At 47.4% G+C, this 27,011-nt stretch overlaps 2 long non-coding RNA genes across 4 annotated transcripts; one reads left to right on the forward strand and one right to left on the reverse strand.

The window, feature by feature from the left end:
- Positions 1–8,685: 8,685 nt before the first annotated feature.
- Positions 8,686–27,011, forward strand: LOC133137879 (uncharacterized). Of its 3 annotated transcripts, none has more exons than XR_009709635.1 (4): positions 8,686–8,796; positions 9,307–9,378; positions 25,938–26,075; positions 26,538–27,011. It is a non-coding gene; the product is annotated as an uncharacterized LOC133137879 (long non-coding RNA). The 3 variants fall into 3 exon arrangements; XR_009709637.1 differs by having other exon boundaries at positions 26,601–27,011; XR_009709636.1 differs by lacking the exons at positions 25,938–26,075; positions 26,538–27,011 and adding an exon at positions 19,145–19,304.
- On the reverse strand, positions 17,091–21,297 carry LOC133137880 (uncharacterized). Its single transcript, XR_009709638.1, has 3 exons — positions 21,152–21,297; positions 18,113–18,352; positions 17,091–17,614 (listed from the first exon to the last, which is right to left on the reverse strand). It is a non-coding gene; the product is annotated as an uncharacterized LOC133137880 (long non-coding RNA).

The raw sequence follows: 27,011 nt of genomic DNA on the forward strand, positions 1-27,011 counted from the left end.
TGTCTCTGCTGTAGATGTAGCGGGTTTGGAGCCATGGTGGGTACGGAGAGTGAGCGCAGCGCACACAATCCACCGACAGGGGTTCGGCTTTGTACATTGTATTTAAAGGCGAGGGCCGTCTTAAAGGTGAGTAGCCTATACACCAAACATGTGCGCTACTGTTAGATACAGTAGGCGATGACGGGGAGATGGATTGTGGATTATTTTACAGGGATTTAAGATACGCGTGTATCTCCCGGTTAGATTCGGTTTTAGTGACATGGAAAGTGTACATTTCAGACAGGTACTGTCGTTACATCAATTCTATACACGGAATGAGAGCGAGAGAGAGAGAGAGAGAGAGAGAGAGAGAGGGAGAGAGAGAGAGAGAGAGATGTATGATGTAAAGTATTCACATGCATTAAATAACAGTATTTATACATGAATGAATTTGCCAGATGATCAAGATTTAAAAGGACATTTTTTTCACAAAACACATTGGGTACTTTCCATTAATTGGGTGTCGCTTGTGGCCACAGCGTTGTTTGAAAACTGGACGCACTTGAAGCCCAGTAAACACAACAAGGACATATGTCAGTTTATACAACTTTCTGAAGAGTTTGTGTCCATTTTTAGAGAATATGAATGGTGTGTCCGTGCCAGTACCTATGTGGCAACTTCTACCGCCTAATGTGACCTTGTGCCCATCTCCTACTGATTTACACTGACACAATGAATTATTGGATGTCAGATTATTCCAGTTTCAATTTTTTATTTTATGCGTTTCATTTATTTTATAGCACTTCATTTGTTTTGTGAGAGAAGCACAGAATGGAAGGCTGATTTGTTAACTGTGTTAAAGCACCAATTTCATGGTCTGGTCTAGTTTCCTAGGGAAAGAAGTAGAATATACATTTATTTTTAATATTGTCAAACTGGAAGCAGAAATGTTCTTTGGACTTCTCCCATTGTATGTTTGCACATACATGCCATACAGTGTTATGAAAATGTCCTATATTTGCCCTCTTATTTTTTCCCTCTATTATTGCATATTTCTCACACTGATTGCCTTCAGATGTATAGATAAAATGTTATATTAGACAAAGGAAAGAGTCTGTTTCAGAAAACATATTGAACACCCATATCGCCCATGGCGGCACGGATGGTGCAGTGGGTACCATTGCCGCCTCACAGCCAGGAGGTCCTGGGTTTGAATCCATTACATTACATTACATTATTGGCATTTGGCAGACGCTCTTATCCAGAGCGACGTACAACAAAGTGCATACCCATAACCAGGGATAAGTTCGCTGAAAGACCCTAGAGGTAAGTACAATTTGAACTGCTACCTGTACAACAAAGATAAGGACAAGGGCCATATTTCATTTTTATTTTTATTTTTTATTTTTTTTTGAACAAACAAACAAACAGAGCAAAAGTCACCAAAGTTAACTATCCAAACACTGCTTACCTAGCCAACTAAAAATACCGATACACAAAGCAAGTCACAGAGACAACAATTAAGGTTCACAGGGAGGTAGGGAGGGATGGGGAGAGGTGCTGCTTGAAGAGGTGTGTCTTCAGCTTGCACTTGAAGGTGGGGAGAGATTCTATAGTTCTGACCTCAACGGGGAGTTCGTTCCACCACCGTGGAGCCAGAACAGACAATAGTCGTGAGCGTGAGGTGGAGGTTCTGAGAGGGGGAGGTGCCAAGCGGCCTGTGGAGGCTGAACGAAGAGGTCTGGCAGGGGTGTAGGGTCTGATGATTTTTTGCAGATAAGCTGGGGAAGACCCTTTAACTTCTTGGAAGGCTAGCACCAATGTTTTGAATTTGATGCGAGCCATGACAGGCAGCCAGTGGAGGGAAATAAGCAGGGGGGTGACATGTGAGTATTTGGGAAGGTTGAAGACCAGACGAGCTGCTGCATTCTGGATGAGTTGGAGGGGTCTGATGGCGGACGCTGGGAGGCCAGCCAAGAGGGAATTGCAGTAGTCCAGGCGGGACAGAACCATCGTTTGGACCAGGAGCTGGGTCGAGTAGGGGGTGAGAAAGGGGCGGATTCTCCGTATATTGTATAGGAAGAACCTGCAAGACCGGGTCACCGCTGCAATGTTCTTGGAAAGGGACAGTCTGCTGTCCATCACCACGCCGAGGTTCCTTGCACTGGGTGACTGCGTGAGTGTGGTATCCCCGAGGGAAATGGAGAGATCCAGATGGGGAGAGGTATTAGCAGGGATGAATATCATTTCAGTTTTACCTGGGTTGAGCTTTAGATGGTGGTTGTCCATCCAGCTCTGGATGTCCCTCAGGCAAGCAGAGATACGGGCTGAAACCTGCGTATCAGACGGCGGGAACGAGACGAAGAGTTGGGTATCGTCCGCATAGCAGTGGTAGGATAGCCCATGTGCAGTGATCACAGGGCCAAGGGAGCGAGTGTAGAGAGAAAAAAGAAGTGGGCCAAGGACTGAGCCCTGGGGAACTCCTGTGGCGAGGGGCCGAGGTGTCGATACCGAACCAGCCCAGGCAACCTGGAAGGAGCGACCAGAGAGGTAGGACTCAATCCAGTCCAGGGCTGTGCCACAGATGCCCGTTGCTGACAGGGCAGACAGGAGGATGGAGTGATCCACAGTGTCGAAGGCAGCAGAGAGATCTAGAAGAATGAGGACAGAGGAGAGGGAGGCTGCTCGTGCGGCATGAAGTGACTCACTGACGGAGAGGAGCGCAGTCTCTGTCGAGTGGCCCGATCTGAAGCCAGATTGATGGGGGTCTAGCAGGTTGTTGTTAGAAAAGAAGGAAGAAAGTTGAGTAGAAGCGGCTCGTTCTATAGTTTTAGAAAGGAAAGGAAGAAGAGATACCGGGCGGTAGTTCTGGATGATGGAGGGATCCAGGGTAGGCTTTTTTAGCAGCGGAGTGATGTGGGCCCTCTTGGAGGATGCCGGAAAACAGCCGGAAGACAGGGAGGAGTTGACAAGGGAGGTGACAAATGGGAGAATGTCAGGTGTGATAGTTTGGAGAAGAGAAGAGGGGATAGGGTCAAGGGCACAGGTTGTAGGGCGGTGGCAGAGCAGGAGTTGAGAAACCTCAGAGTCTGTAAGGGGGGAGAAAGTGGAAAAGGAAGGGATGGGCCTAGAGGGGGGGAAGGGCACAGTGAGGGGGGCGGTGGTTGTAAAGGATCTGCGGATGACTGTGACCTTCTCATCGAAGAAATCAGCAAAGTCATCAGCAGCGAAGGAGGACTGAGGAGGAGGAGGCGGTGCGTTGACGAGAGAGGAGAAAATGGAGAAAAGTTTCCGGGGGTTAGAAGCAGAGTTCTGAATTTGTGTTTGATAGTATTTTGCTTTGGCGGCAGTGACATCGGAAGAGAATGCCGCCAGGAGAGACTGGTAAGTCATGAGGTCGGAAGCGTCTCTGGATTTCCCCCACTTCCTCTCCGCTGCGCGGAGGCTGGCCCTGGAGGTACGGAGGGTGTCAGATATCCAAGGACTGGGAGGGGATGTGCGAGGTGGCTTTGAGACAGGGGGACTGAGAGAGTCAAAGGCGGAGGAGAGAGATGAAAGGAGGGTGGCAGATGCAGAGTCAGCGGGGAGTTTGGAGAATGATTCGAGAGGGGGGAGTGAGGCGGTGACGGTGCTGGCAAAGGAAGAGGGTGAGAGGGAGAGGAGGTTACGGCGGGCTGAGGAAGTGTGGGTGGGAGGAGGGGGAGGAGGATGGGGAGGAAGAGGGAGGGAGAATGAGATGAAGTGGTGATCGGATGTATGCAGAGGGGTAACCGTGAAATCGGAGCATGAGCAGTTCCTTACAAAGACAAGGTCTAGGACATTGCCCGCCTTGTGGGTTGGAGGAGAGTGTTGCAGGGAGAGGCCGAAGGAGTGGATTAGCGGTAGGAAGGCAGCAGACTGGGAGGCTTCTAGGTGGATGTTGAAGTCTCCAAGGAGAATCAGTGGGGTGCCATCCTCAGGGAAGGAGCTGAGAAGGGTGTCTAGCTCATCAAGGAAGTTTCCCAGGAGCCCTGGAGGACGGTAGATAACTGCAATGAAAAGGTTAGTAGGGTAGGATACTGCAACAGAATGGAATTCAAAAGTGGATATAGACAGGTCAGAGAGGGGGAGAACAGAGAATTTCCACGAGGGGGAAATTAAAAGACCAGTACCACCGCCACGGCCGGAAGGCCGGGGAGTGTGCGAGAAGGAGAAGGAGGATGAGAGGGCAGCGGGAGTGGCGGTGTTGTCAGGTGTGATCCAGGTCTCAGTTAGGGCAAGGAATTGTAGGGACTGGAGGGAGGCATACGCAGGGATGAAGTCAGCCTTCCGAGTGGCAGACTGGCAGTTCCATAGTCCCCCTGTGACAGCAAAGTCCTCACAGGGGGCCAGCGGGGGATAGCTGAGGTTTGAGGGGTTCCGACGCCGAGGAGGCCCAAGTCGCAGGGGGGGTCTTCGAGGGAATCCCCATCGGCCGGGGCCTCTCTGTGCGGAGTTTGCATGTTCTCCCCGTGTCTACATGGGTTTCCTCCGGGTACTCCGGTTTCCTCCCACAGTCCAAAGACATGCAGGATAGGCTGATTGGAGAGTCCAAATTGCCCGTAGGTATGAGTGTCTGAGTGAATGGTGTGTGTGCCCTGCGATGGACTGGGGACCTGTCCAGGGTGTATTCCTGCCTTTCACCCAATGTATGCTGGGATAGGCTCCAGCCCCCTGCGACCCTTTTCAGGATAAGCAGGTTAGGATAATGGATGGATGGATGGATGGCATATCGCCCATATTAGTAATTGCCTTCAACTTAGTAACTGGCTGCACCACCATGAGCAGCAATAACTGCAACGTTTTCTATAATTTAATTTTTAATGTTTTTCATATTGCCATGGAGGAATTTTTGCCTACTCATCTTCGCAGGACTGTCTAAATTCAGACGGAAGTGTTTTCAAACATAAACTGCTAATTTCAGGTCCTGCCATAGCATCTCTATTGGGTTCAAGTCAGGACCATTATTGGCCTCTCTAAAGCTTTATTTTGTATCTTTTCTATCAATCAGATGTTGACTTTTGTGTTTTGGATCGCTGTCTTACTGCATAACCTAATTACGCTTCAGCTCACATACAGATACCCAGCCATTCTCCTTAGGACGGTACAGAACAGAATTTATGGTTCCTTCAATAACTCTACGTGAAATGTTGATTTTGAGGTACAAAAGTAATAATTCTCATCTCATCTATTTCTTGTTTAGCAGTCACTATATTGTAGGGAACATGGTTTAACTTCCATGGCAGCAATAAGCAGTTTCTCTATTTGATTGTGACGCTTCAAATTCATGCTCGCTTCAAACATACATGCCAAAATAGCTGGCTATGTAATGGCTGCCCTGGTTTTGGATGGTGGTAACCATTTTACTCAAACTGCAATCAAAGGGCAACATGAGAATAGTGATCACATTACCACAATGCATTCCTTATTGGTCAAATTGACTAATACAACTAACCCAATGTTTCAACCATCTCTGGTCTCCCCTACAAACGTACTGTACATACATACACACATAGAATATTGCACTTTGTATTTAGAGCTGCAACTGCAGAGAGAAGTGTAACAAAACACTCACAGAATACCCCAAAACATCACAGAACATGACAAGGCTTCTGTTCGGTGTGCACTCCCAGGTCACCATGGCAGCGATAGAAAGCTCTAGAGAACCTGCATTAGAAGTCTGATATCGCAACCGCTGGCTGTTGAAGCCAAAGGCACTTCAAAGCGGTCAGGGGGCGTGCTTTGAAGTTGGTTGTCTTTCTCTGGACTCGATGGCCCCATCTCATTGCCGACTCTTCTTCCCGCAAGGTCATGTGATCTGCGTTCAGTCAGACTATGATGGAATGCCGTGTCGTATAATGAAGCCAGTGACAATGGCACACAATAGAGCTCATCTCTTTGTGTTGGTTGTAATGTGATATGTACATGAAGCAGGACTGACTCGCATAGGAGGTCCTTCAAAGAAATGGCTGCTACACCCACAGCCGCATGGGGGGTGGGGGGTGTTTGGGTGATTGGGGGTGAGGGGGGGTGTGTTTGGGTGACTGGGGGGGGCGCTGGTTGAGGTTGGCTGCAGTACTGTTGCTCTGTCTGTGTGCTGTCCAACAGGCCTGACACAGACACAGGCGTGCTTTGTTGAAAAATGTGTGTGGGAATGGGGACCCCTTCGCCCCCTCACCCCCCATCGTGCCCCCAGTGCCCACGGGCTAGCACAAGGATGTGAAAGACCTCCTGTTTCCCATAATTCCTGGAACCTTTGATGTCCTTCCACCCCCATGATATCACACAAAGGTTAGGTAAGGGTCGTGGCTTGTTCCCCTTTCCCCTGCACTGTAAAGCAAAAATGTGAAAACATTGATTATATTTCTGTACACAATTTAGGGTAACTGGGCCTATTAAGGCCACACAGACATTGAATGTTTTTCAAATTTCTCATTTGAAGTTTATTTTTTGAACTAAAATGGTAACATTTGAGATTATTATGAAACATTTTGAAATTTGTGAAAAGCCTGGACTTGCTTAATAGGTGTCCAGCATGCCAGCTTGTGGCACAGTAAAAACAACAGTATGTGCAAACAGCCATCAGTGATTCAATAATGATGAAACTGATTGGCTTAAAATAAAAACTGACACTGATACAATGAGTTTATGAATTGGCCAAGACATTAAACAGCGCTGCATTGATTTGAATTCAAACCGAAACTGTATGTTTATGAGCTTAATAGGTAAGCATCCAATATGTTTTTAGACAAACGCTGAAAACAGAGATGAATCTGTTATAGATGTGTGTAGGAATCACATCCCTTTTTATCCACAGTCCCCCCATTCTAGGGGACCAAAAGTATTTGGACATTTGGCTTGTCAGTTGTTTCTGATTTGTCAGGTATTCAACAGCTCCCTTTGTGTAGGTATAAGAAAGCTTTCAGTATCTAGTCTTGATTCTAAGCTTTTGGTTGCCTTTGGAGTCTGTTATTAGTGTTTGTCAACACGAGGACCAGATGACCAATGGCAGTAACATTCAAAGAGACCATTATCCGTTACAGATGCGTGGATGTCCAAAATGGATGGAGTAACAGAGCCATGTCTGTTGCAGCAGTGTCTGTGAGCCAGATGGAAGAGCAATCAACAGGGCAAGAGACCATTATAAAAAAAACCCAGATGTGTCCCAAGGCAAAGCTTTTCTCATCTTCTGTAAATACAAAAACAGGAGATGTTTTTTTGCGCAGTAAGGATAACTTGTGTTATATTCATTATTCCTCGGTACATTTGGTTATATTTCAAATCCTTCACGGGAACAAAATATTTAAGTTAATTAAATCATCTTGTGGAAGGAAAGACTGGATTTGCATAATATTATTCATTTTATTAATTTATATGATATTTATATTATTTATATGTATATTATTTATATTATGAGTCAGTTAAAAGATTAAACCGTAAAGAACTGTAAACTGTAATTGTGCATGTACAGATCAAGGACTTCAAGATAGGTCTTGTCACTATAGCCAAAAGTTATTATATTATCTTATCTCAGAGATGCAAAATTAACAAAGGTCCTGACTAGAGATTATGTCATTAACAGGAAGACTCCTCTGGATAATACAATGACTAAACTGTACTTGTAATTCCAGAGTTGGGTAAAACGCTTATGTTACTTGTTATTGTGTTACCTAAACTGTAACTATGGACTTTAAGTCCTACCCTTAAGGCTCAAAGGTTGCCTGTGTTTTTCCCTTTGAACTCATCAAGAAACATTAACTTTAGTCATATTCCTCTGTTATCTACCTTTACCTCAGCACTCCAAACATGGTCTAATTCAACCATCCAGCCCTTATTTCTTGCCTGTGAATTGTAATGGCATAACTGGATGATACAACTTCAATGCGCTCATGATAATCTGTTGGTTTAAATAAAGCTCATTGAGGTTGCCTGGGATTGGATGCCCCACGCAACTGTGCCAGATGAAAGCTCCTCCCATTTGTATGAATGGTATCGCGTATCACAGTTTCCATTCTGACCGGTGACGTTGGTTGTGAAAAGCTTGAATTTGTAATCTGCGTTCTTTTTCCCTACCAGCAGGTGGAGTCGTTGTCCACCCTTCTATGCCTTAGTGGCGGAACTGCAGTTTGGATGGAGCCCGCAAGCCTGCGATTTCCACGATAATGCGTGCGCATCGTGTCTCAACACCGATAACACCTGCGGGATAAAGAAAGAGGAACCAAGGACAGAAAAAGAGAGAGAGAGACCCTCCCCCACCACCCCTACCCCAGCCACTGGTGTCAAAGAGGATGGAGAAATTAAGAGATTTGATGAAGGGATCAATTAATTTCTTTACATATTGTAGATTACGGGAATGCGAACATATGTCTACTGCACATGAATTGTTACATAATATATGACATTACATTGCATTAATAGCACTTAATCAAAGGACTATTTTGCACGTACATCATCAATACAACATAACTGACATGTATTGACATGTATGAACTATTGTTAATGGTTGTGCCCATGATGATTTAGCATTAGCGTTGCCTAAACCTGTCTGTATAAAATTGGCTCACTCTGGAGAAGGGCTTCTGCAGTAAATGCCCAAAGCAGGGCTGCCTAACCCTGTGCCTGGAAGTCTAGCATCCGGTGCGTTTTCGTTTCAACCGTAATTTGGCACACCTGATTCTACTAATTAGCAGCTCAATGAGATCTCTAGCTGTTGACTGCGGTGTGCTTTCTTAGGGTTGTAGTGAAAACGTACTTGACAGTTGATTTCTAGGAACAGGGTTGGGCAGCCCTGGCCTAAAGGTATTTAAATTGCTCTTTGTTTATTGTAGAATATATTTGGCTGATTATACATCATTTGTAAAGTGTATACTAAGGCATCACCTTTGCACGCAGTTACATATTTTAAAGTAGTAACTGATATATTGATGTCTGTTTTAGTAATCACATTTTTCAACTGTACAACTGTATTTATTAGTTTGATTTATATTGCAAACATGTAAAGGTAGACCCGGGGCATTGTTTGAAGGTGTCACGCCATCATCGCGCACAGAAAAGCCCATGAAGTGGACAGAAAGCGGTCATACCTCCTACACAAATACTTTTTTTAGTTTTGTCCGCCCCACCTTTGTCGGGAACTGTAGCGGTAATCTGAGCCTTTGAGCACACAAGGGGATTGTGAGTCACTCTGAGCCCCCGTTCAGAGCCAGCCAGGGGCATGTGTGTGGTTTAGGGGATCTCTTGTCTGGATCCGTTTGATGTGAGATATTGAAAGATCTTTGTTTTTCGGCGTGATGGATTGGGCCGGGCCAGGTGACGGGTCAGGACGCTCGTACAGACCTGAACTTGAGCTCCGGTGTTCAACCCAAGACGACTGCACCACAGGTGAGTCATGTTCATCTTCGTCATTATAGCCATTATCTTTTCCAGTGTTCCCTGAAGCGATGGTGTTAATGATACTTAATAATGGAAGCAGACTGTTAAAATATGTATTTAATGCCGCCGTAAAATAAAAATAGCTTTTTAGGTCATATTTTCCAGGTACATGACATAGCATGCTTTATAATCCAGCTGATGTGTCATGGCAGTAACATCTGTCTGTGGGTGTGAGGGGTCGCTGGTGTTGTCTGTGCTCTCCTCTGTACTGACGGCTGTCTGTCTGTACCGGGGGATGCCAGTGTTTGCTCTCCTCTGTACTGACAGCTGTCTGTCTGTACCGGGGTATGTCAGTGTCTGCTCTCCTCTGTACTGACGGCTGTCTGTCTGTACCGGGGGATGCCAGTGTCTGCTCTCCTCTGTACTGACAGGTGTCTGTCTGTACCGGGGGATGTCAGTGTTTGCTCTCCTCTGTACTGACAGCTGTCTGTCTGTACCGGGGGATGTCAGTGTCTGCTCTCCTCTGTACTGACAGGTGTCTGTCTGTACCGGGGGATGTCAGTGTTTGCTCTCCTCTGTAGTGACAGCTGCCTGTCTGTACTACACTGAGCCGTGTTCATGCAGGGTGGGTGGAGTCAGTGAGATCCACCCACTCTCTCTTTCTGACAAGCAACCTGCACTCATTGAACCCCCCCCACACACACACACACGAACACACACACACACACACACACACACACACAAACACATGCACACACACACACACACACACACACATACACACACACATTGAAATGCATGACTATGCATGCACAGATAAACCTAAGGCCTCATTTTGGCTGGAACCACAAGTCTGATGACAGCCCTGATAGTGACAGGAAGAGGGGGCGGGGCCTGCTGCTCTCAGCTAGCCGAGTTCATGCAGGCAGTGTCTCAGCACCTCTCTCCAAACACCCTGCTCCCACCTGGGCTGGGCTGCCATTTACAGAGTCTCTGCTCTAAAGTGACTCCCTCCTGTCTTCACACACATACACACACACATGCACACATGCACACACACACACATGCACACACACTCATGCACACACATACACACACGCCCACACACTCATGCATTCGCACACACACTCATGCACACATATGCCCTCACGCACACATACGCACACACACTCATGCCTCATGCACACACACACACGCACAGACACTCATGCACACACACACATACAGACACGCACAGACACTCATGCTCACACATGCCCTTACGCGCACACACACACACACACACGCGCAGACACTGATGCACACACACACGCGCGTGTACACACTCATGCACACACACACACGCACACACACTCATGCACACACATACGCACAGACACTCATGCACACACACTTGCCCTCACGCACACACACACATGTACGAGTGAGAGGCTGTGAATAATGGAAGCAAATTGACCACAGAGATACGAGTGCCTCTGCAGATAACAAGAAGAAGGAAGGAGAAGTAAAAAATGAACACAAAATTTTTATTTGTTTTTTTCTTGAAAGAGGAAGGGGACGATCAGTACTTATATATATACCTCATAGGTGACTGTGGAGTGCCTGGTGCCAGAGCCAGGTTTTATACTGTAGCCTTGGTAGTTTGTAGTTTTCAAATCGCTTTTAATTTAGTGATTATGTAGTCCCCACTCTGAAATATTCATAGATATGAGTAGGGCTGTGTTTTCTACAGAGCTGTTCTACATACTGTGGCAGCATTTCTTACTTAGAGAGTACAGTGGTGTTCAGAGTACATTCTGACCACTTTCTGAGATACGGGCAGCTTTGTCCTATCTGTTGCTTTGGGTTGAGATTCTGAGGGGGGTGATGGGTAATGTGCCAGCTCGCTCTCAGGCGTCTCTTCAGGCAGAGATGTGGAGAATATGGATGGGAGTGGGGAGAGCTCTGGCTCAAACGCACGGCAGAGAGCATTCGTCTTCTCGGGCATGCGTTCCCAGAGGGCACTAACACTGGAGGAACAGTCTACCAGAGCACCATATTCCGGAAGGACTGTTATTTCTGCGGCACCATAAATCCTATTAATGCGGAGGGCTAAAGATGGATGAACTGTACCGTTTGTAAGCAGGGACATGCACGCACACACGCATGTGGACATGCGAACGCACAAGCATGCTCGTGTACACACGCAGGGCTGCATGTATACATAGCACACACAAATACATACTCACATGTGCGCATTTACACAAAACACATGCACACAGACACACACATACACCCACACCCGTACACACACATAGTGCAACACACGGCACTCAACTTTCCAGACCGTAAAAATCCAGCCAACATTCATGAGGGCACAGGCTGTTCTCCCCTGCGGAAAGTGCAGGTCCAGTTGCGTTTCACAGATTTACAGCTGAAGTTACTGTCTGCTCATGTCAGAGGCCTGATTCCTCACCTTGTTTAGTGTTCACCGATTTCAGGCACTTAGCCTCAGTGTCTGTGTAATAATCAGGCACAGCTAGCTTCACAGATCCATGTAATAATCATCTTAGCCAGCTTTACAGGTCTATGTAATAAACAGCATCAGCAGGGTCGGCATGTCTCCGTAATAATCAGCATCAGATGGGTTCACAGCTCTCTGTAATAAATAGCATCAGATGGGTTCATAGCTCTCTGTAATAAGTAGCATCAGATGAGTTCTCAGGTCTATGTGATAATCAGCCTCAGATGAGTTCTCTGGTCTATGTAATAATCAGCCTCAGATGAGTTCACAGGTCTATGTAATTAGTAATCAGCTTCAGCAGGGTTCACAGGTCTATGTAATAATCAGCCTCACCAGGGTTCACAGGTCTGTGTAATAATCAGCCTCAGCAGGGTTCACAGGTCTATGTAATAATCAGCCTCAGCAGGGTTCACATGTCTATGTAATAATCAGCCTCAGATGAGTTCACAGGTCTATGTAATAATCAGCCTCAGATGAGTTTGGAGGTCTATATAACAATCATCCTCAGCCAACTTCACAGGTATCAGATCTATGTAATAATCAGTCTCAGCAGGGTTCACAGGTCTATGTAATAATCAGTCTAATCCGTGTTCACTAATCTGTGTCTGTGCCCCTGAGTGGATGCAGGGTCTTGGTGCCAGTGCTCTGCGCTGTGTGGCTGCCCAGGCCTGCTGCCTCCCGTGCCCCCGGCAGGCAGACAGCTGAGCAGGGGGTGTCCCGTGTCATTTCACGGCCCGTTTAGCATGGGCCCCATCACCGCGCAGTCTTATCTCCGGCTGAAACTTAGCATTCACTGCCTCATTGACTCACTGATCAAATCTGCCTGGGTCTTATCATGGCAAAGAGCTGCTCTCAGTCTCCTCTCCCTTATGTGTATTGGGCACTACTCACAACGGTGGAAATTCCCTTCTATTATTCAATTCTCTCTCTCACACACACTTTTTGTGTGTGTGTGTGTGTGTGTGTGTGTGTGTGTGCGCATGTGTGTGTTTGTGTCTCATTGTTTATGTGTCCTTCTGTGCCTTCCTTTTGAAGGGCAACCAGATTTGGAAAGCTTTGCATGCTGGGATACTGAAGGTTGTGTGTTTGGAGTGCACCCTGAGACCCCACACTGTCACCACTCTGTTTAGATGTGGACGAGCAGCTGAACCCGCATCACACAGCGACTAATTCCCCAATCAAAAGAGGGGTTTCTCTGTGAGGTTGAGGCAGATGAAGCCTTCTACAGCCCCCCTGCCACTGAACCTTATCGGGTTTCAAAGCTGTTTACCCTCAATGGGAGAGACAGGTGCCACAACACACACCTTTTTTAACCTCTTCGGTCCTGAGTCTTGGCATCTGAGTCATGTTCCCTTTTCATTCATCCAAGCTGTGTCAGGTGTCCCTCTCCTGACGGAAGACAGAGCGTCTCCTTGTGTGATATTATCTTTCTACATTAAAGCTTCTTTTAAGTGCGAGCCAGGGACCCACAGAAGAATCAAGGATGAATAACTCTGAAGGAATTTATTCAATCTTCCATTTTTATTCAGAAGTTGTCATTTGGGTGATGACTCCTCGTAGTAAAAGAGTCATTCTTTTGAAGATTTGTCTCTGAGTCATTGACTGTAGCTGGGAGGTAGCCTGGGTGTCTATTGGGGGTGGGGTGACAGTGTCAAAGTTTGTGCAAAATCATAATGATAATCATATTACTGTATATTTGATATGTGATGTGGCGGAGTGCCAGTTGGTTGACTAGTGGCTGTGTTGTTGTAGATCATATGTACCATTTTGGGAATTTGAGTTTATTACCAGAATGTAGGGGGTTCCTATTCTGGGAAGGCACTACTGTCACACTCTTCAGGAAGCTATCTTAGCTCAAGTGCATCAATGAATATCCAGTTGCTTCAGTTGTATGCTGTATGCAAAACCAATGACATGAAATACAGAATGCCACCATGTTTGCAGAAGTGAGTGTTGTCATGTAAAATTCCCTTGCAGGTACTGTACCGAGACTAATTTTTCTACGAAACCTCGATTTCTCTGGCCAATCACATTGCCCGTGACGGGAGTGGGCGGAGCAGTTCCACCAGTTCCGTGGAGAAAATGAAAATAATTTTATTACTGAGAACAACCATGCAACCATGGCAGCACATCCAGCTATGAGCTGGTCTGAACTGATCAACCAGATAAACCATGTCCAGTTGTGAGCTGGTCTCATCTGATCAACCAGCTAAACCATGTCTGGCTGTGAGCTGGTCTGAACTGGTCAACCAGCTACCGGCTGTTCCAAAACATAGCTTGAGCTGTGTTTTTGAGCAGGGAGAGCATCTAGCCTAGCAGGAGACACCCCACCCAGGTCCTGGGACCAGCTGAACCAGAGAGCAATTGGTCTGTAAACAACATGCAAGACGAGGCCTCTCAGTTCTCTCCGTTGTTGCTCTGACTTTGAAGTGGATCCTGGTTCCTTTGAAGTGCTCTTTCTAAAAGCTCTGGCTCTGTTTGCCTGCATGGCAAAGTTAAGTAAACTCATCAGCCCCTCTCAGAAAGCCATCTGTCTCCGTCGCAGCTGAGGTTTTCCTCATTGTTTTATTCACTGCCTGTTTGTTTACACGGTGTTTTCCCCTCTCTCCCTCCTGGTTGGTTGAGCGTGGCGCTCATTTGCATGTTGTCAGCTATGAGAGAGCGGAATGAGCCCTGGTTGGTTGAATGCGGTGCTCATTTGCATGTCGTTAACTATGCGAGAGTTAGATGAGCCCCGGTCATTGAGCATGGTGCTCATTTGCATTTCCTTAGCTATGCGATAGTGTGATGAGCCCTGGTTGGTTGAACGTGGTGCTCATTTGCATGTCGTTAGGTATGCGAGAGCGTGATGAGCCCTGGTTGGTTGAACGTGATGTTCATTTGCATGTTCTTAGCTCTCCTGCGAGAGTTTGATGAGCCCTGGTCTTTGAGCATGGCTCTCATTTGCATGTCATTAGGTATGCGAGAGCATAATGAGCGCTGATTGGGATTCGGCTCTGGTGGAGTGAGCTATGGCTGCTTGAAAAAAATATTTCCATTTCATACGTGTTGGCCTGGAATTAAAATGCAAATTAGTGACATTATTATGCTGCGTGTTTGAGCTAGGGCTTGACGGTGGGGGTTGGGGGGGGATATGGCTTATTGGGTGTTTAGTGTTGTAGACCTGTGGAATTTGCAGACTGTGAATGTCCTTTTCCACAACAGATTTTCTATGTCCTGATTCCAACAGATTAAAACAACAAAGGAAGATGAATTCCAAGTAGGGCAAGGCCCTGAACCCTGCATTGCTCCAGGGGAGGATTGTCTCCTGCTTAGTCTAATCAACTGTATGTTGCTCTGGATAAGAGCGTCTGCCAAATGCCATTAATGTAATGTAATGTAATGTAAAAATACTCTCCAAAACTGCAAACCCTGCCCTTCTGGTCCTCTTGGCTGGCTCAGTTGCACCAGCATCGAGCGCAGAAAAGTATTTGAATTGAATCCAAAACAGTTATGTTTTTAACCCAGGTCTGCTTGACGTACAGTAACCATGATCTCATGTGTGTGCACACTGGTGCTGTGTTACTGTCTGTACCCCTTATGAACGTCTGTATCTTGAATGTGTGGTAGATGGACTCACACAGCTCTGCGACCGAGCTATGTGTTTATTTTCAAGTCAGAGTTGAGGACAAACCTTAACTGAAGCCAGATCGAAGCCACAGCCCTCTGCTGCATCACAAACACAGGCATGGATTCAATAAAGATTGTCCTTAGCCAGTGTGGCTTTTCCAGTGGCAGTCAAAATGAGCTGCACAATGAGCTTTTATTTTTAAGTCAATGTTAAGAGCGAATGAGGATCCGGCCCCGCCCAGGCCCGGCATAATGCATGCTGGTGCAGCTCCCAGCAGCCCCTGTATGACCTCATTATGACACCTCAGAGGGAACAGCCCCTGAACCTCCAGTCAGAACCCACACACTGGGCTTCAGGGGTGCTGCCACGCAGTAGGGCTTCTGAGAATACGCACGCAAAAACAACTGAAAACATGAAAACATTATGTGATAAATATGTTATGTATTATATGAATGTGTTTACCCTCAATACTTTCCGGTCTCCAGCATAGAGAAGAGGAAATCTCTCTCTCTCTCTCCTACTCTCTCTCCCTCTTTGGCTCTCCCCCTCTCTCTCTCCTTCTCCCTGCCTCTCTCTCACTCTATCTCCCACTCCCCCACTCTCTGTCTCTCTCCTTACCCCATCTCTCTCTCCCCCCTACTCTCTCTCTTTCGTTCGCTCTCCCCCTCTCTCTCTCTCCTTCTCCCCCTCTCTCTCACTCTCTCTCCCTCTCCCTCCCCCCCACTCCCTCCTTACCTCCGGATATGTGGATTAGCATTAATCAGATTTGCCCTGGCCTGGTTTGCTGACGCTGCCATAGGAGCAGGGTGGAGGCAGGTGTGCTTGATAACATTATATCAGATCATTCTGCGGTGCCAGAACAGGGGCCTGCATGTTGTCACAGTCTGCCCGACTGCCTGCTGCCTGACCTCACGTCTTTCAGACACAGACGCACTGCAGTACACCTGACCTCTCTGTAACCGTGAGGGTGATTACGTATGTCATGTACCCGTCTGCCTTTTGTGGATGTGTTGTATATTTTCTACAACTATTACAGCACATGTCCGACTGTGGATGTGATTATATCCCTGCTGAGATATAAAACAGCTCAAGCTAGGTTTTGAAACAGCTGGTAGCTGGTTGACCAGTTCAGACCAGCTCCCAGTTCAACATGGTTTAGCTGGTTGACCAGTTCAGACCAGCTCCCAGCTGAACAGCAGACCAGCTACCGGCTCAGACAAGCTCCCAGCACAAGCTGGTTGACCAGCTCATACACAGCTAGAACACTTTATGACCAGCTTGACCAGCTTGATTTTCAAGCTGTTCAAGCTGGCATAGCTGGATTTTACAGCAGGGAGAACAGCTCTCTGTGGATGTCATTGTTTCTTTACCTAGCTGCTGAATCCCTTTTGAAAAATTGAATTTAATCGAATCGAATCGAATCAATCTGAATCGAATTGAGAAGGGCTTGAAAGTAGGATTGAGAATTCACACTGTGGAGTTAAGGACAATGGCGATTTAAGAAGAGTGACTGACAGATATGATGAGGTGTGGGGTGGGGGGGGGGCATGCTGACACTTGGGCGTGACCTGACAGACATACGGGTGTGAAAGTGTACTCTCATCCGCTACTGCTCATTGGCCTGTTTTTACTGACACACCCCCAACCCCCTCACCAGCCAATCACTGAGGAAGGGACAAGAGTGCAGTTTCTCCTGTGTACCTGTGTATATTCATGCGTCTGCGAGTGCCTGCATGCACGTATGCGTGTGTGCGTGTTCTGGAAAGACTGTCTGAGCATGAGAACGTCTCGGCACGTTGGTGTGTCTCCCCGGCTTATCCTCTTGTGTGGAGAGTGTTTCGGCTGAATGGGGCCCCTCCCCCCGGTTGGCCGTCTCCGTGGGGACAGAGCTGGCATTCGGGCGAAGGCTGTTTTTCTGGGTTTGCTCTGTGAGACACATTTGGCTCAAGACGGTAACATGCTGGACAAACAGCGCCAGTAAATTCTCTCAGACAAGCTGCTCAGTTCTCAGCGGTTAGCGGGCAGTGCGTGGCTCCGCCTCCCTTGGCGATTGGTGGGCTGCGACAGGGGGGTGTGTCCGTTTGTTTACTGCAGTTCGACCTCAGGCCTGTCTGAATCCTGGCCATCCACCTCTGCAGAGAGAGAGAAAGAGAGAGAATGAGAGAGAGTTTATTCCAACCACACATCCCCTCATCTTTACCACACTAGTAGTCAGGAAACTACAGGGCAGTATCTCTTCCACTGCTTCAGACACACACAAACATACACACTCACATACACACACACACACTCATGCACACACACTTATGAACACATACACACACATCCAGTCACTCTCACATGCACACAAACACACACATCCACACACTCTCACATGCACACATGCACACACACTCATACAAAATGTAAATATGAATTGGACTTTCAGTTGCTATGTTCTCTTCTTATGCTTTACACTCATGTTTATCATGATGTGTCATGCAGTATAATAAATATAAATGAAATGTAATTATAATAATATAATTGGTTGTTGGTCGTTCTGCTGTAGCTGGCATTGACTGATTTTAAAGAACAATACTGGTACATAAATAAAGTGCATAAAAAGTAAATATGAATAAATAAACACACACAGAGTAAGTGTCTCTCCCCAGACAGAGGGGGAGGGGCTTCGGTCAAGTCATGCTCCATAGCTGGGCTCTTGTCCAACCAGCCGACTGCTCTTTGTTGCCGCGACGACAGCGACATCGGCCAGTGAAACTTCACAGAGGGCAAAGCGCAGTGTGAGTTCGCTCTTCCAGGCCAACACACATGGCTTCTGCCGCAGTCCCCACAACAGGGGCACTGTGTGTCTGTGACGATAGACCCAGAATCTGCAGAGGGGGAGAGGGCAGTGACGGTAAGAGCCGTGGGTGGGGGGGGGGGCAGGAGCATTGATGGTAAGAGCCCGGGGGTGGGGGGGGGGGTGCAGTGACGGTAAGGGTAGGAGGGGTAGGAGGTGTGAATCTCACAGCAGCTTCTCAGCAACGAGCTCTGACGTACACACAGCCCCACACAAACAAACACAAACACAAACACACAGCAAATACACTCACGCACACACACACACACCATGTACACGCACACAGACAAACACAAACACGCAGCAAATACACTCACGCACACACACACACACACACCATGTACACGCACACAGACAAACACAAACACGCAACGCATACACTCACAAGCACGCACACACCACACACACATACATACATACATACACATGTGCACACACACACACGCATTCACACACACATGCACGCACATACATGCACATACACACACACATACACACACACACCATACACAGACACACACAGGCAGGCACACAGCCGTAAATGATCCTGAGATTATTTGTGTGAGCATCCTGCTCTGGCCCCTTCAGCAGTAACCTGCACTTTGCGTGACACGCTATCCCGCTGCATTGAGAGAGCGTTAATCGACGTTTTGCACGCAAAGACCATGACTCAGGGTCATGTTTTTAAACACAGACGCAGGTGTGTGTGTGTTCCCCTCTCCTCTCCTCTCCTCTCCTCCCTGGGGACCCATGAATGAACTCCTCATTCAGAAGCTCACACGCTCCTCCGAGCTTCTCTAAGTGTTGTCATCTCCGATTTCAGGCTCCGGTGGAGGTAACAAGCTCTTCCCGCGCCAAGGCCTCAGGCCTGCGACGTCCCCGTCTCTTACAAAATGGCGGAAATATGAGACTCTTTCCAGTGTCCAAAGACTCTCACAGATCCGCTGAGTACCTTTGCTGTGACTCCTTCTTCATGAGATATCCGTGTCAGGAAAGTTTTGAACTAATAAAAAAGCAAAAATGTTTTTGTTAAGTCCAGTGTCCTACTTCCTGGATAGCCTACCAAGCTAGCGTATAACACAACATTCTGCAGTGCTATGGAGATGTCACGTAGAGGCTAGGCGCCTGCTCCATGTTCGAACAACAGTAAGGTGCACACATGCACACATGTGTCTAACCAAGTGAAACTGTATATATCCACGGCCGGATATACCAGTTAAAAATGCTAACAATGCTATAAACGAGCACCTGGCCTGACTGCATTGTGGGTACAGGAAGCTGAGGGTCCTTCACAATGGGGACCCGTGTGGGCCTGAGGTGAGCGGTCATTCACCACTTTAGGGACTTCCTGGTATTCTGAGACACTGCCCTGCTGACAAAAACAGCTCAAGCCAGGTTTTGAAACATCTGGTAGCTGGTTGATCGGTTCCCACCAGCTCCTTACTCAACATGGTTTGACCAGCCCAAGCCACTGTATGCTTTGAAACAGCTGGTAGCTGGTCATTTCAAGCTTGTCATAGCTGTATTTTATACCTAAGGAGGACACTGGGGCCTGGGGGGTGGAGGGCAGGAGTGCTGAACTAAATGTAGGTGTTTGAAAATATCACTCTGAGTAATGTTTGCGGTCTGCAGTGTGCAGATCTTTCGCGTGTGACCGGAAGGTTCTCTCTGCCTTCACCTGGTGAGGCGCGACGCACGTGTGACCACGCAGCGACCACAAAATAAAGAAGTGTGCCAGAGCCCCGGGCTTGGAGGTCAGTGTCAAGAGCTCGAGGCGAGCGAGGACCTGGGCCTGTGGGACTCAAACATTCTTCGTCTTCCTCCTTCTCCTCTCTTCCCCTGGTATGTGGAAGCTCTCCCCTCCGCGGAACCACACTCCGCTTCCTGTTTATAATTTAGAATGCTTTGATCTGAAAGCAGAAACGCCACAGATGGAATTCCCTCCTCAGCCCCTGTCTCTGGGGCGACCATAAAGCAGTTCCACAGACATTGCACACTGCAGTTATCTCAGTGTACTGCAGTTATCTCAGTATACTGTAGTTATCTCAGTGTACTGCAGTTATCTCAGTATACTGCAGTTATCTCAGTGTACTGCAGTTATCTCAGTATACTGCAGTTATATCAGTGTACTGCAGTCATCTCAGTGTACTGCAGTTATCTCAGTATACTGCAGTTATATCAGTGTACCGCAGTCATCTCAGTGTACTGGAGTTATCTCAGCGTACTGCAGTCATCTCAGCATACTGGAGTCATCTCAGTGTACTGCAGTTATCTCAGTGTACTGCAGTTATCTCAGCGTACTGCAGTCATCTCAGCATACTGCAGTTATCTGTGTACTGCAGTCATTCAGTCAGTGACTAATGTGACAAAATATTGCTAATTAGCGACTAATTATTGCTATTTTTTTGCATTTAATTTTAAGCAGTTTATTTAGTTTCATCATATGCACAGTGCAATAACGTGTCTGAGTCAATGTCAGAGCATTCTGAAATAAGCCTGGCAGAGAATTATCGCATGTTCCTGAACATTATTAATATATTGTTCCTTTTAATATACTTTTATTGCATGCCAAACACAATGAATGGGATACACAGTATAAAAGGAGAGTGTCAACACATTACGTAATGCAAATTTACCTGAAGTAACAGGATATCTTGTTTGCATTTTGAATTTCATACAGAGTATCAGTACACACCACTTGTTTAACGAGCGTGCGTACTACAACACGCCGATGCTTGAATGGGCATTGTGCTCACCTGGCCGTGGTACGGTGTGTGTCTCAGGCTAAGAACATCCTGGCCTGAACTCACAATAGAGGAGACTCCCTCACCTGTGGGAAGGGAGGTCTGGGCCCACTCGAGCGTTTCGCCTGGAGGTCCTCCCCGACTCTCCGGGTCCGCGTTGGCGCCGCACTGGATGTGTTCTCCCTTAATTCCTCCTGCAGGAGCGAGCGGACGTAGCTGCCCCACTTCACCCTCGCCTCCACACTGGGAGAGGCTGGGGAAATCGGGAATGAGGAGGGAGAGGGAAGAGAGTGCGGGGGGGGGAACGTCCGGGCGCGCTTTTCCTAGCGCTCCGTCGCTCGCGCTAATGGGACGGGGAGGAAGAAAGAGGAGTACGTGGGAACGGGCCTCGTTAATTCAGCTCGGAGCCGCGTTTCTATGGCCCGTTGTCAGCGGCGACAAAAGAAAGCGAAAACAAAAACCGGCCGGGGACTGTTCTTAAGCCCTCGTTACGCAATAGGCCCTACAGGTGCCCTGGGAGATTGAATGGCACTTTGTCTGTGGAAAGAAAAAGTATACCGGTATTAAGCAGAGACGTGGGGGCGGGAGGGTGAATGGGACTCGCACAGCCACCTGAGCTTATTTTGTTCTGGCTCTGTTCGCGGTGGAAGGCTGCAGCAGTCCAGGCTGAAGTATCTCCTGACAATGGTTTCCTGTTGGGGCATGCTGTTAGCCTAGCGAGAGTTTGAGCGTATGCTAAAGGTCCTCTTATCTGGACACAGACTGATTGTTATGTAATCTGTACTGTGGTGTCTGTGTGCATGTGTATGTGTGTGCGTGCGTGTGCAGGCATGTGTATGTGCATGTGAGTGTGTCTCTGCATGTTTGTATGTATGCACGTGTGTGCGTTTGTGTACATGCATAGCTCCTGACTGGTGACTGGCGAGGTCTTGATCACTTTGGGGAGTGGAAGGCGCTGGGGAATGAGACGGGGCTGGACCGCTCCGCAGTGTGGGGCGACCCTGCATCTGAACCCCTCATGCAGGGGCAGGAAGCCATCAATCTGGGGTCAGAGAGCTGTCCTCAGCCTGTAGCACGGCTGCTATCATCCTCCGCTGGATCTGCTCCACTGAGCACAGCTCACGGCTCAGCCCCTGTGTGTGTGTGCGTGTGTCTGTGTATGTGTGTGTGTGTGCATGTGTGCATGCGTGTGTGTGTGTGAGTGTCTGTGTGTGTGTGTGCGTATGTGTGTGCGTATGCATACGTGCATGAGAGTGGGTGTGTGTGCATGCGTGCATGTGAGTGTATGTGTGTGTGTGTGTGTGCGCGTGTGTATGTGTGTGCGTGTATGTGTGCGCGTGCGCGCATGTTTCAGTGTGTCATGTCCAAGTGTTTATGTCCATTTGTCTGACTGCATGTGTATGTTTGTGTATATTTTGCATGTGCACCTAAAGCCTGTGCATGTGTGAGACAATTGCCTGTGTGTGTGCATACAGGTGTCTCCGGGTCTCTGCATCTGTATGTGTGTTTGTGTTTGCATGCGTACATGCGTGTGTGTATGTGTGTGTGTTTGTGGGTATGTGTGTAAGTGTTTGTGGGTCTCAGTATCTGTGTGTGTGTGTGTTGCTTTGTCCGTTTGTCTATCTGTGTTTTTGTGCATCTGCATCTCTGTGTTTGTGTTCCAGCTCCTCCCTCCACACACTTTGCTGTGGGGAGAATCCTTACGGTGCTCCAGAGAACAGCCTCTTTTCCACGTCTCTCCGGCCAAAATGCAAACAAACCAGACTCCGCTTGCACGCAAACCCGTTTCCCGCTCCCCGTAGCGGTCAGGGCGACAGCGCTGCAGTCGCAGATGAAAGATTTCGACCTGTCATAAAGAGCCAGGTTCCCTTCCCCAGTGGGATGGAGCTCTGTCGGACTGAGGAGCAGGGAGAGGGACAGGGAGAGGGAGGGAGGGAGGATGAATTCGTTTTTTTCGGGAAAACACGACCTAGTTCTGCCGCTGGCGAGGATCCCGACAGACGGTCACTCGGCAACGTTAGATCTGGGAAAATGAGTTGAGCAGAGCCGTGTGGGGGGGAGAACGGGATTCTTTAAGCACATGTTTTATCTGTGATCCGAATTACAGTGAGGAAGAAATATGCTGCCGTCACTTTAAAACGAGGGGATTTTTTTCCCCCAAACGGATACAATTAAAGCGATGTTGACATGCAGTCCCCCGTGTGCGTTCAGCAGAAATATTCAGCCCTGTACGTCAGGGAGGGGAGTCTGCACTGGGGGCAGGCTGGAAAAAGTGGGGTGGGGGGAGGTATGTGGTGGAAAGCAGAGTGGACTGTTATTCTACTGAAGCCCCATTCCTTTCTCCCAGTGTGTGTGTGTGTGTGTGTGTGTGTGTGTGTGTGTGCATACACTGGGCTCTAGAATTATTGGTACCCTTGATAAATATGCACAAAAAGTGCAAAAATAATAGTTGTACATATAATAATAAAAATTGACATAAGCTTTATTTTCCAACATGCGTTGTGTGCTTGATTCAATGGAATAAACTCCATTGAATCAAGTGCACTACGCATTTCCCAAAAAAACTGCTTCAACAATTATTGGCACCCCTGGTTTAATACTTTTGGCAAATAGTCTTTTCCTATTATTTGTGATGAGGCTAGAGAACACATTTGGAGGGATTGTTTACCATTCCTCCATGCAGACACCCTCCACTTAAGTTCAGGTTTTTCATTGGATTTAAGTCTGGAGACTGAGATGGCCATTGCAGACTATGGCTGTTGTTTTTACTTCACCATTTCTGTGTGGATTTTGACGTACACTTGGAGTCGCTGTCCTGCTGCACGTGTGTGTGTGTGTGTGTGTGTGTGTGTGTGGAGGTTGAGTGGGTGATCTGCTTTGATATTTGAGAACAGTGAATGCCAGGCGATTGTTCCTTTAATGAGATGCCATTTGTGTGTGTGTGTGGGGGGGGGGGTGCTGGCAGTGCAGCAGGTTCTGCTAGCAGACTTCCTGTTCCAAGGCCCCCAGGATTCACTGAGTCACTGTCAATGGTGCAAATCACCTCTGCTCGTAACGCACCCCTGAACCGACTAGGTCATGTGACACCCCTCCCCCCCAGTACTACCTCTGGCTGTCCAAAACTACCTCTTACCTCATTTCAAAGCTTAATCCTCTTACCCTTCAGTGGCACCAGCCATGCAGTCACTATTGTGGCATTATGCATTTGGATTAGAGTCTATGGAGCTCCATGTATGACTGATTCTTCAGAAGCAGAGATAGGCTACTGTCCCACACCTGTGGATCAGCCTCACACCTGAGGATTAGTCAATGGGCCTCACGCAAGAACCACCTCTTACCAACAGATTTGGCACATTCATCAATTTTCTCATATTTTGAATTTTTTCTTGGGGAGGGACATAATTTGCAAGTGGGCCCAACCTGTCATACGAATCGTGTAAACAACGCATTCCATTAATTTTCTACGGAGAGGCTTGCAGTGCATGTCAGTACAACTCACCTGGCTCACAAAACTCGGATCAAACTTTCAAACTAGTCATTGCAGATCAAATATGAATCAAGGTTCAGCAACTGCATTGCTTATATCTCACCTCAAATGTTTTCAGAAATGTATTTTAGTGGACTGTTTTGGAGGAATAAGAGAAAGTTTTTCAACAGTCCACCATATTTTTATGCTTTTGAAAAACCAATGAACCACATCTATACCGACAGTGTTCCCTTGTCCTTGTTGATCCCATTGGCCATCTATCCAAAGAAATCCACCTACAGTACCATGATTACTGTATTATGAAACATTTTCATTAAGGACAGTTTTCTGAAATTAGCAGTGTTTGTTGTATCTGACGTGGATATAAAAGTAAATAAGTAATTTACAATAAGAATATGTTCCACCGGAAACAATGTAAAAATCTTCACCTGGTCTGATCTCAACTGGCAGTCACGTCAGGGCAAGAAGGAAGACAGTGTCATCAAAGCCACGCAATAATCTGCAGTAGCTCTTTTTGATCTGAAGCTTTGAAAAAGTGAAGCACCTCTGAAAATGGAGATGGTCAGAAAGAGCAATCCTGCAATCCTGCCGTGCGTTAAAGAGTTCAGTGCAGCAGCGAGGTGGGTTTGGGACGGCTGCCAACATTAGACAACCTGACCTGGGATCCCTGCTATGTTATGGCTGGCTGCCCGTGCCAACAGCACGCACACACACACACAACACCACCTGCTGCCATTATACCGTGAAGATGAACGGTAGCAGCTAGGAAACCAGGTCAGTGAAACAGATGCCCTTGTTTTAACAGAGGCGTGAATGTAATAGTATGTTATGTAATATTGAAGCCCAGCAAGTTGACACTGACGCACACAGATACTGGCACAGATGTTGGAAGTGGGGTGTGCACTCTGAGACCCGGGTGAGAAGTGGTGTATGCACTCTGAGACCCAGCTGAGAAGTGGTGTATGCACTGTGAGACACGGGTGAGAAGTGGTGTATGCACTCTGAGACACGGGTGAGAAGTGGTGTATTCTTGTCTTGGCTAGCTTCTACAATACATCTAGCACACCAGTAGCCTCACAGTCATACTGTGTGAGATATCATGGGTGTCTGTTCGGGGCACTTAGCTTATGCTATCGGTAATGTTCGCCTTCTAAGTGGCTTTGTGTTTACACTATAGGTGCCGACCCAGAGTAGTGTGGTACAGAACCTGACATGACCTTGAGAGGAGGGCGAATGGGCCTTCAGTCAAAGGGGAGACACACTGGCAGTGGGTGAACCATACCGTGAGCGGAACCCATGATCGGGTTCCCATAGAGCACGTCATGCCATAATGCACAGTGTGGTGTGTGTGTGTGTGGGGTTATCATAGCCCGGGGTGTATCCAGGGCTACCCGTGCTGATCTGAGGAGCTTCAGAGATGCTATGGAGGCGTGGAGAGAGACCGGAACGTTCCGCTGAGATGGCGTCATGAGGACATCAGGAGGAAGACAATGATGAAGATGGTGATGATAATCATAATGATGGTAAAGAAAAAAAGCTGAATAATGAAGATGATGATGATGATGATGATGATGGAAAGTCACATATATGTGAGGTAGGCAGCTTTTTAGGTCATATAATTTGTGGCTTTGGGCATATAATACAAAATATATTTTTACAAAGTCCTACTTGTCTATGTGTATAATATAGACTTTTGGAACATACTGTACACCATCAAATCCAAATACAGCAACGAGAGGTGTGGATGCATTCCTAAGTAAATATGCCTTCATCATACCAATGTTCATGTATAGTATAGACTTGCTTGTTTTTTCCATAAAGTGTGGTTGGTTCTGGTTTCTAGAAATTTTGCAGACAGAAAACTTTAAATAAAAAAAACATGCCAAAAATTTCATTCCTCACGGAGAGGCTACCGGTATGAACATGTTTCTGCATTTATGCTCAAACGTATCCGATCCATAAAGCAAATGTTTGGACCGGCCCAGACAGGGACCCTTGGCTGACGGCCTTTCCAGCTGATGAATTTTCCGTCTGTCGTCTGTTTGGAGGCTGCGCTGCTGCTAAAGTTCTCAGCGCCGACGGTAGGGAGAGGTGGCTGGGAACCTGCTCGCCGCCGGCGCAGAAATCCGACACCGGTAAACACGGAGCACGCAAGCACTGGAGCGCAAAGCGGGAGATAGTAAATAAACACGGATAGCCGCGCGTCTCCGCGAGGGAACGGGGTGACCCACTTCGCGAGCCGATCTCCGCGTCTCCGCCGTCGTCTCGCTGCGCTCAGGAACAGCGAGGTTTACTTTACCACGTCCTGCGAGTGAGGCTACATGCGACTGTTCAGCCTTGTGCAAATACACTGCCACAGTATGCTACTTCTGGAGGCCACAGTGAGCAACAAAGAATCAAATGACTTTGTATTTACAAAGAGAGAGGGGGAATAGAGGAGAGAGTGAGAAAGCTGGACA

This window comes from Conger conger, chromosome 9 (assembly GCF_963514075.1).
Source record: "Conger conger chromosome 9, fConCon1.1, whole genome shotgun sequence".
Taxonomy (NCBI): Eukaryota; Metazoa; Chordata; class Actinopteri; order Anguilliformes; family Congridae; genus Conger; species Conger conger.